Source organism: Pseudophryne corroboree, chromosome 8 (genome assembly GCF_028390025.1).
Source record: "Pseudophryne corroboree isolate aPseCor3 chromosome 8, aPseCor3.hap2, whole genome shotgun sequence".
Taxonomy (NCBI): domain Eukaryota; kingdom Metazoa; phylum Chordata; class Amphibia; order Anura; family Myobatrachidae; genus Pseudophryne; species Pseudophryne corroboree.
Genome location: NC_086451.1, coordinates 260989380 through 261000687, shown reverse-complemented (window position 1 = coordinate 261000687; position 11308 = coordinate 260989380).

Sequence of the window (11308 nt, the reverse complement as noted above, 5' to 3'; positions counted from 1 at the left end):
TTAGAGGTTGAAACTTAAGTACATCCAATGCAATAATCCTATAATGAGAGACCAGATGTCATATTACACAACTAGCATAATGTAGCGCTTGATATAATGCTAAAAATTTCTCCCTGGGAATATCATATGTACAGTAGTTAGGAGTTGCCCAGTCCATAAGGATATTTATGATAGAAATTAAAATTTTAAATCGTTTTTTTTTAACCTTTTGTTGAGTACTATATAGCAATTATGGGAATACGTTTAGTACCTCTTTGCATAAAGTGTAAATTTAAACAGATTAGTACAGATTAGTTCATTTTCCATAGCACATTGCCCCCTCCATAGTTTTCACTACCTCCTTTAAATAGCTATCATTGTCTCCAACATATAGCTACCATTGCCCCCCTCCCCACATAGCTCTAATTTACCCCTCCACAGACCTCTCACTGCCCCCTCCACAGACCTCTCACTGCCCCCTCCACAGACCTCTCACTGCCCTCTCCACAGACCTCTCACTGCCCTCTCCACAGACCTCTCACTGCCCCCTCCACAGACCTCTCACTGCCCTCTCCACAGACCTCTCACTGCCCTCTCCACAGACCTCTCACTGCCCCCTCCACAGACCTCTCACTGCCCTCTCCACAGACCTCTCACTGCCCTCTCCACAGACCTCTCACTGCCCCCTCCACAGACCTCTCACTGCCCTCTCTACAGACCTCTCACTGCCCCCTCCCACCCTTCACTTCCTTGGCTGGCCCTTACAGCCTTAAAACCACCCCCTTGTGCCTCTCCAGTCTCGTCACCACTCCCCTTTGTCTCTACAGTCTCATGGCCCATCCTGGGTCTCCAGCATCAATTCTACATTTTAGTCTCTGAAAATGTTTCTATTTTTAAATCTTGATCTACTTCACAATTTCAAGTCATATTTCCAGCATCTTACTGTACATACAATTTGTACAACCTATTCTTTGGATTCAAAAGGTGTATATAAAATGCAGTAAAATACAGTATATTTTACTAAAGGAAACATGATTATTTTACTATAATGTCCGTTGAGACTGTATTTGCGGGTGATGCCTGTAATGTGCCGTTCCAGCGGTGTAGAAATGCCAGCAATGGAATTACTCCGTTGCGCCCTGATTTTGCCCCAAAATCACATATTTGTGCTTGAGTAAAGATATAGAAAATTTCAGGGCTACCCTAAGTGTGACCTATGCATACACTGGGTCGCATGCCTTGCCTGGTTGCATGCATTTTGTTTTTTTTAATGTTAATTTATAGTTAATTTGTTATTATCTAACAATAATACACTAATAAGATAATAGCAAACACACAAGTCTAGTACTATTGTGGTCACCTTTTTACTTTTTACATTATTTGTATTGTATTATTTTAGTTACTCATTGTTATCAAAATAAACTTTATATAAATGACAGCCTACATCCTTTATGTAGCTTGCTATCTGATGAAGTAGGCTGTGACCCATGAAACGCGCTATTTATTTATCTTATTGGAAACTCAAAACGCATGAAACACTGTCTACTCCAATATCAAAGAAATAAATGAGAATTAAAAATACAAAGTTGGATTATTTATATCCATAAATACTTGTATTATACTGCCCCACCCACCATAGAGCTACATAGGGACCACAATATAATACAGAGAGCATTGCCTTAACTGGTGAATAATTCAGGAAACATAACAGGGAATTCTCATATAATGCTGGGGTGTGGATCATTAGATCTACACTAAAAAGGTTGATCACTAATGGTCGACATGCATTAGGTCGACAGGGTCGATAGGTTGACATGGAATAGGTAGACAGTAGAAAAGGTCAACAGGGTCAAAAGGCCAACATAGAAATGGTCAGCACAATTTTCTTTCTTTTTTTGGGTGTTTTGTCATTTTCACTTTTCTGCAACAAAAATAGCCCCATTAGTATAACCAGTATATTCCCAACTGTAGTCCACGAGGATGGTAAAGTATGAAAAAAGTAGAAAAAACCAAAAACAACCTTTGTCAACTATACACGTGTCGACCATTGTCATGTTGACCTTTTGAACCTGTCTACCTTTTGTACCTGTCGATTTTTTGAACTGTCTACCTACACTAAAAAGGTCTACAGTCAATAGGTCGACCACTAATGGTCGACATGCATTAGGCCAACAGGGTCAAAAGGTCGACATGGTCAAAAGGTTGACATGTAAAGACTTGTTGACCTTTTGACCATGTCGACCCAATGCATATCGACCATTAGTGGTCAACCTATTGACTGAAGACCTTTTTAGTGTAGATCTATAGACCGAATACCATAATGCAGAGAACATCAGTGACCGTTATACAATTCAGAGAGAATTACCAGGCACTGTAGTTTAGGATAGCAAACAAAACAAAACAAAACTTCCTTCTTCTAACTTAATATATGATATTGCTGCTGCTGGTGAGCATAGGCAGGTCACTCACACACATTGGCATCTAGTCAGTGCCAGATTAAGGTCCACATGGGCCTGGAGCTGAAATTTACAAAGGTCCTATTGTGACCCCCCACAGGATTAGTGACCAGCGTCGCAGGAGTGTGACTAGTTATATAGGGTGTGTGACCAGTGTTGTGAGGGTGGGGTATTACAAAATTGGGGACCTCTTGTTTTTTTTTTATATAGGTACATGTGTGGTTATATATAGGGGTTCCCTAAGTGTATATTGACCCCTTTCACTTCTATAGATTACAGGGGTTCATCTTAGGTTTATTCACCCGTCATATTACAGTGGAACTACAAAGCCCATAACAGAATGCTTAGCTGAACTTTTGCTGACCCTGTTAGCTTCTGATGAGTAGTTTGGCGCCACTACAGTGGAGATGTCTTTCCCCCAGGCCAGCAACAGCCAAGCCCGGGAAGATTGTCCCTCACTGATTGGGCCCCCAGGTTGTAGGGCAGAAGGCACCTGGGCGGTCTGTTGCTGGGGAAGAGAGCCAGTGGGGACCCAGTACAGGGGAGGTCCAGAGGGACACAGACTGATATAAGCAGCTCCCCAGCGCAGGAAGGAGAGCCCCCGGAGTATGGGAAAGAAAAAGCCGGAGCAGCACAGCCATGTAGTGGCCCGACCTGTGCTGGTGAGGAGTGAGCCCAGGGCGGCGAGAGAAGGTGACACGGACTGGATCGTTTACCTGCTGTGATTGGAGCACCGACTTTACCTGCTGTTCCGAGATGTAGCTGCCCCACCAAGGTTTCAGAGGTCCAAAGTGCGGGAGAAGAGCAGGGAACGTGGAAAGAGTCGTCAACCCCAGAAGACGTCGGCTAGAAGAAAGGGCTGCCCACGACGCTGTCGGACTCCGCTGAGAAGTTATTGAGTTCCGTCAGAGAGGATCCGGGCAGCGCTAAGCCAAGGAAGAAGTTGGAGGACCAGGACCCCGCGGATGACCGGCATTCAGAGTGGAAGAAGTGTAGGAGCAGCGCCGGCCACAGAGGAAAGCCACAGGCAGTGCGCTGGATGACACCCCAGCTGAGAGGATGTGCGACAAGGACCCCAGGCAGCCGAAGATAGGAGCACTGTGGCTGGAGATGAGACACAGTGATGGCGCAGAGACCGGGACCGGAGTAGAGGAGGACATCGCAAGGGGAGGAGAAGATCCAAACCGGGGAGGAGCATCCACCTGGAGGTGAAAGAGGAAGCGACCTCGGAAGACAGCGGACCCCTGCCTCTGGTGGTGCAGCCCGGTGCGGTGCTCTGCATCCCGGTCAGCGCTGAAGACGCATAGGATTGGAGGTGGCAGAAGCGCCGCAGCAGGTGGGTGAAATCCAGCTACAACCCTTCCGCTGCCACCCTCCACCCCTGTAGTTAACCATTCCACTGCCAAACTCTGCATTGGGGGACACATTGTATAAAGGGGCTAGGCTCCCCTTAAGTGCTGTGTCCCGCAGGATAACTTTAAAGGGGAGTAGGCTCCCCCTATTTCATAGTGCCCTCAGGACAAGTTTAATGGAGGGGATGAGCTCCCCTCATGACCTCTGTACCCCACAAGTTAAGTTAATTATGGGGGAGGGCACCTCTCAGTAGCTGTGCCCCAGCCTATGTATTAATAGGGGGTAGGCACCCCTTACTGTGTTGTTTCCTAGCGAGGAAAAGTTATTAGGGGTTAGGCACCCTTTTTCCCAGGGCCAGTCAGTCATTGCTAGTGACAAGGATAGGTTTCCTTATACCCATCTTCCCTGTGACATACCTTGCATTGCCTTGCTGTGTTTGAAATGCTAAAGCAGTGGTATCTTATTTTATGCATTTGTTGTTACGAATAAGGGAGTTCAAAGACGCGACAGGGTAATAGTGATGGTTATGATGTACATGTATTTTAGTTAATGCTAATGTATTGGTTTTAAGCTTTAAATTGAGCTAGAGCCAAGGAATTTCAGCTAAGTGATTGTGTTGCTGATGATGTACTCTCAGAGGCTTCTTGTTTTATATCTGTGTGCTGATTCCTATTACAAAGGCGGGTTATTATTGACTGTGTTAATGCAATCTCCGCCCAGCAGTGCCTGTCAAAACTAATATACCTGTGTGCTTATTGCTATTACAAAGGTGGTTTATTATTGACTGTGTTATGCAAGCTCCGCCCAGAAGTGCCTGTCAAAGCTAATATACCCGTGTGCTTATTGCTATTACAAAGGTGGTTTATTATTGACTGTGTTATGCAAGCTCCACCCAGCAGTGCCTGTCAAAGCAAATATACCCATGTGCTAATTGCTATTACAAAGGTGGTTATTATTGACTGTATTATATAAAGACGCCAGCTTGCTTACCTGTTCCCGCAATTTACATGCTTTATTATCCATAATGGTTATTCGAGACTGTGTTATATAAAGGCGCCAGCTTGCTTACCTGTTCCCACAATTTACCTGCTTTATTATTAACGCTGGTTATACAAGACTGTGTTATATAAAGACTCCAGCTGGCTTACCTGTTCCCGCAATTTACCTTCTTTATTATCATTGCTGATTATATGAGCCCAGGTGCTGTGTTGCAGAGTCAGGGCCTCTGGGGCTCTGGGCGCGGCTGTGGCGGGAAAACACTTCTGTGACATCATGTGCAGAAGAGGCTCAGAGAGTATGCGGCACAGGGAGGGCTATAAAAGTCTTCTGCTGCACCGCTTTCATACACATCTATGACGGTGGCCGCAGCAGCTTTTGTTCCACCTGCGCCGCGGCTAGGGAGTGAGGATTGTTGATGCAGGAGGGGGCAGGTGGACTGGCAGCAGGACATAGGACAGCTGCTGTAAATGGATTTTCCCCCCCCTATCTACGGAGACTTGCTGAAGATGCAGTGGCATACCCTCCAACTCTACCTTTTTGGCAGGTACAGTACCTTTTTTTATGGTCTGTACCGATTTTTGGCTCTCCAAACTTCCATTGAAAGTATAGGAAAAGGGTCATGGCCACGCCACTGTACCCGTGACCACGCCCCCTTTTCAATTTTTGTAGCGATTTTTATGTGTAAATTGTTGGAGGGTATGTTGCTGCAGATGCAGTGGGACTATTTTGGGGTGTGGACCTGGAGTTGCAGCTCTATCAGCCCCATTGTTAATCCTGCTCTGAGACACTGGCGTTTCTATAATGGGTGCAGTGTGTGCGGTGCACACGGGCCCGAGTCCAGAGGGGGCCCCCACCGCACACACTGCACCCATTTGTAAAATACTGACCCCTCCGAAGTCCAGCGCCGGCATCCGTAGCTCAGCTAGAACACAGTGAAAATGGCCCAGCGGCCATTTTCACGGCGTTCTGTGCATGCGTAGTAGAGAGATCTCAGGGAAAATGTCCGCTGTGCCATTTTCCCGGAGATCTGCGCATGCGCAGTAGAGTCTGAGCCCTCTAGTGCTCAAACTCTATGGTGCTCCGGGCAGAGAGGAGGGGGCCCGACGGAGGAGGCTGAACACGGGCCTCCTCTCTTAAAACGCCCCTGCTCTGAAAATACACAGCAGCCAAAGGGCAGAGCCTCCCATTGGATGTAACCTGTGTGGGAGGGCGTTTCATGACCAATTAGCTGTGGACTGGGTGTGATAGACCTGCTGCTAACGCAATGAGAGCTCCTAGCCATGCCCAGTGTTATACACACAGTCACAGATCTGAGCTATTATATATGTATATATATATATATATATATATATATACTAGGTGCTTCATCGCACCCTACGGGCGCTCTTCACACCGTCGCAAGGGGCTACGCCCCCTTAACCCTTGCATGCCTTTCTGCAGTTCAATATTTGTTTTATATGGAGTATTACCTGCATTCCTTTGTTAGTGGTTAAATATTGCACAATGAAAGGGCATGCGATGGTGAAGGAGGCGCAGCCCCTTGCGACGGCGTGAACAGCACCTTCAGGGCACGATGTACAGAATGTAGCGGGTGCGGGGGGGACTGCGGATGGGGGAGGGTGTCTGTAGATGCTGCGGGTGGAGGGGAGGGCGAATGCGGGGTGGGGGGGGGTGGCGGATGGGGAAGGGTCAGGAGGTGGTGTGGGTGAGGGAGGGGCAGAGGAGTGGGGGCTGCAGATGGGGGAGAGGTCCGGAGGCGCTGCAGGTGGTGGAGGTGCGGGTGCGGGGGTGCCGTGGGTGGGGGAGGGGTGGGTGAGGGGGGGGGGACCACGGATGGAGGAGTGTGTCTGCAGATGCTGCGGGTGGAGGGGGGCAGGTGTGGGGGGAGACATATATGGGGGGTGGATGGTGGAGGAGGGCTAAAGGTGCTGTGGGTGGTGGAGGGGTGGGGGAGTGGGAGCCGCGGGTGGTGGAGGGGGTCTGGAGGCACAGCTTGTGGGGGAGGGGTGGTGTGCTGCTTGTGGTGGAGGGGAAGGTGCAGAGGTGTGGTGCATTGGGGAGGGGTCCTGAGGTGCTGCGGGTACTGTACCTACCAAAAAGGTAGTTGGAGGGTATGCAGTAACACGGCCAGGACAGGGGTGACAGGGTCAGAACAGGGGTGATGGGGCCAGGACAGGGGTGACAGGGTCAGAACAGGGGTGACGGGGCCAGGACAGGGGTGAAGGGGCAAGGACAGGAGTGACGGGGCAAGGACAGGGGTGACGGGGCAAGGACAGGGGTGACGAGGCCAGGACAGGGGCGACTGACAGAACACAGGGCACGGGAGAGATTGGTATTAGGGACAAAACAGTGGTGACAGACAGATGTGTCTTACCGGAGTCACTGCTGCTGGCTGCTGCTGTTCCACTCCAACTTGTTGGGATCTGCTGCTGGTGGAGACTTGGCATGGCTGACTCTCTCAGGCTGGAGTCCTGCTTCCTCTGCCCGTCCGCATGCCTCCCCCCCACTCCTCAGTCACACACCGTGGACCTCGCGCGGCTGCCGGGCACTGTGGTAAGGGGAGACTGGGAGTGACTGGTTAGCCCCCAGGAGATGCTGCGGCTGGAGGGAGGAGGGGTCGGAGCCTGCAAGGAGCGCGGACTTCTGCAGCGCTGCCCGCTGGCTAAAGTGTGTGAAGGAGCTGGGCTCACCTCACTGTGGGCGGCAGCGCTGCAGCTAGTGGTGGGGTTGCCGGGGCTGGAGATAACAGAGGCAGTACGGAACCTGCACAGCAGCAGGTGCACCACAAAACTGCAGCTAAGAAGCGTGGAGTGTGCCAGAAAGTGACGCTCCTCCGCACCAGAGAGCCCCTGCTGAGTATGCTGATGTGGGGGGTCAAGCACACAGTGAGCCGGTACTTGTCTGTCTGTACAGCATACACCCCCATGCCTTCCAACTGTCCTGATTTTCGCGGGACAGTCCCATTTATTTGGGTCTGTCCCGCTGTCCCACCCGTGGGCTGCAGTGTCCTGCGGTGGGGGGGGGGGGGGCAGTTGGGAAGCTCCTGTACTCGCTGTTCTGCTTAGCAGAGCTGTGGTGAATAGACGCTGTGCGCATGCGCACCGCGTCTATTTAGTGGAGACAGGAGGAGAGGGGGCATCAGTGGGTACGGATTAAGAGGGGGGCCGGCAGCAGATCCGGATTAAGGGGGGGCCCAGGGGGTACGTACCCCGGGCCCCACAGTTTTAGGGGGCCCCCCAACTGGAGTAGCTTTGTCCCAGCTCTGAAGCTCCCCCGTCCTGCCAGCAACAGCATTGTGCTACAGTCAGCACACGCTGCTGCGTGTTGGCAGGTCTGTGGTGTTTCAGGGAGGCAGCAGCCTCCCTGCTTTCTATTGCCTTTGCGGGTGTGTAGGGGGGAGCGACCACCCCCTCTGGATTTACCCCTAGCTGGGGGGCCAAAAGCCCATTAAAAAAAAACAACCAATTCCCGGAATTTGCATAAGGGGGCATGGCCACGCATCCCACGGTTTGGCCACGCCCCTGAACCCGCAGCAGGCACAGCAATGAGATAGGGGCCCCCTGTCTCAAGTGCCCTGGCCCCCCCGGACTCATAATCCACCCCTGGGGGCATGCCAGCAGCTCACAGAGCGTTGGGCATGCCCCCTCACTGACGAAAACAGGGGAGTGGCTCATGATCACGGTTCCTCAGATGAAGCCACGCCTCTTTTCATTGGCCACGCCCCCTTTTGCCACGCGTGTGTCACTCCTTCTGCCTGAATAAAGCTGGGAGGTATGCACCCCTGCCTGTGCCATGCCTGTGCCATGCCCATACTATTTGCTTCTGCTCCTAGTCTCCTATAGATTTGCCCAGATCTGTGACTCATTTGACTAACTCCGCCCAGTGTTGTGACTCCGCCTAGCGTTAGCAAATGAGGCACAGTCACAGATCTGGGATAATATATAGGATATATATATAGTCAGGAATCACGGCGGCACTCAGGAGGCTTTTTGCTAGCAGTAGTGTTTTATTGCCAAACGTGCATCCAACACATGTTTCGGGCTACAGCCCGTCGTCAGGGATGAGTGTACAATGATACAAATGTGTCTTAAATACCCTCAGAGACATACACCCAGTAATCATGATAATGACAAAAATACGCTCATCTGTGAAGCCGCTGCTGAATCCAAACACCACCATACATTGCCGCCCGCGTGTCACGGCGGATGACGTCATCAGCCGCCGCCTGTTCATGACGCTCCCCTGTCCCATCCAAAAGACGTGCACAGTGAGTCATAACCCACAGACGGCCGCCGACGCGTTCCCTTGCCTCTGATACTGGCCGTCTGGAACGGGTGATGTCATCAACAGCGGCCCACATCAGGAGAGCATAACCGTCACCATAGCAACTGTCGTAAACAAACAAGAAAATATTTGAAAAAACATACAACATACATTACACAAACAATTAAAAATGAATTAAAAAACAGCACAAGGACATGGACTATAAACATATCCCCAAGATATATCACTAGAAAATTTTACAAATACATATTTTACACTGCACATAATAATATATTCTTTACACTTCACATAATGAATCAAATGAAAATTCATAAGAACTTGGAAAACCCGCCCGGGAGACCAATCGTGGCGGGTATAGATTCCCTTACCTCGAACTTATCTGAATATGCTGATGTCTTTTTAAAACCGTATGTAAAAGACCTTCCATCATACCTTAAAGACACTACGTCAGTATTGAGCCTCCTTAGAGACATTGAGTGGAAAGACTCATATATGTGGGTCACAGTAGATGTCCAATCGCTGTACACCTGCATCGAGCATGAAAAAGGAGTGATGGCCTGCAAAGATGGGCACTATTTTTGCGCCCAGCTTCGCAAATCTTTTTATGGGTTGTTGGGAAAAGGTTTTTATTTATGATCATCATGATTTTAACCGCAACATCATCTTTTATCGTAGATACATAGATGACATTTTAATAATTTGGGATGGAGATACGGAATGTTTTAATCAATTTTTTAAACATATCAGTACCAATTAAATGAATCTGGTATTTACATCCAATACAAGCAGGGAGTCCATTGAATTCTTGGATTTGATTCTAACAGGAGAGGATGGAAGAATTACCACAAAAAACTTTGTAAAACATGTAGATACAAACAGCTATCTCCACTACAAAAGTAATCACCTCAAAAGTTGGAAGAATAACATCCCATTCTCCCAATTCAGTAGAATCAAAAGAAAATGCAGCAAACCAGAGGATTGCCAATCGCAATTAGAAATGTACAAGAACAGATTCAAGCAAAAGGAGTATCCGGACAGTATTTTAGAAGAAGCTATTACCAGAACTAATGAAATTGAAAGATCAAAGCTGCTAGAATACAAAACAAGAGAGAAAACAAAGGACTCCACAGCCTTCATAACGGCCTTCAATCGACATGAGAAATTAATCCGCGAAACATTTAGGAACCACTGGAAAATACTGCTTGTGGACCCCATCCTCAAAGAAATCCTCCCTCCCCGTCCGGAAATAATATTTAAGAAATCTCGGAATCTTAAGGATATACTAGCACCTAGTATGTTGACCTCCGATCAGGAGAAAGACCACACAAGGCCCAAGTGTGTGGGTTTCTTTAAATGTGGGCGATGCAACGTATGTAGATTTTTACACCCAAACAGGAAAACCTTCACAGATGTGGGAAAGAACAAAGAGTACAAAATCAAAGACTACATGAACTGCAACACCCAGTCAGTCATTTACCTCTTGGAATGCGACTGTGGTAAGCAATACATCGGGAAGACCAAAAGACCTCTTAAGCTACGCATACAAGAGCATGTGAGGAACATCAAAAACAAAGTGGAAAGCCATGCTGTCTCCAAACACTTCACGGTGACACACAACTCCAACCCAGAGGCGTTAACGTTTAAAGCCATCGAACTGGTGAAATTGGGAAACAGAGGAGGTGACCTGGCTAACAAGCTGTCACGCAGAGAGATGTATTGGATTTTCCAGCTACAGACATTACAACCTAATGGATTTAATGACAACTACGAGATCGCCCCCTTCCTATGAGAATGGAAGTGCTCTCTATAGCTATTCGATTGTATACCATTCACCACACTCCTATCCTATATTCCCTTACCCCCCCCTCCTCCTCCATATTTGCCCTTCCTTCCACCCCCTCCCTGACCCCGCAATTCCCCCCCCATATCCCCCTCCCGTCTCCCTTCCACAAACCCCCCCCAAACCCCCCCATTCCCCCCCATCTCCCTTCCACAGCCCCCCCCGTCCCCCTTTCCACAAAACACCCCCCCCCCTCCTCACCCCCCTTCGTTCCTGCCCACATTTTGTTCACTAACATATATCACTTTTATGCACTTTAGTAAATTTACGTAGTATACTGTGGTTATTGGAGTTTCAACCAAGAAGGCATAATGTTGATACAGATGCAACAGAATAGAGAAACCAATCCACCAGCGCAAATTCAAATAAATAGTAATAATGAATACTTATATTCGTA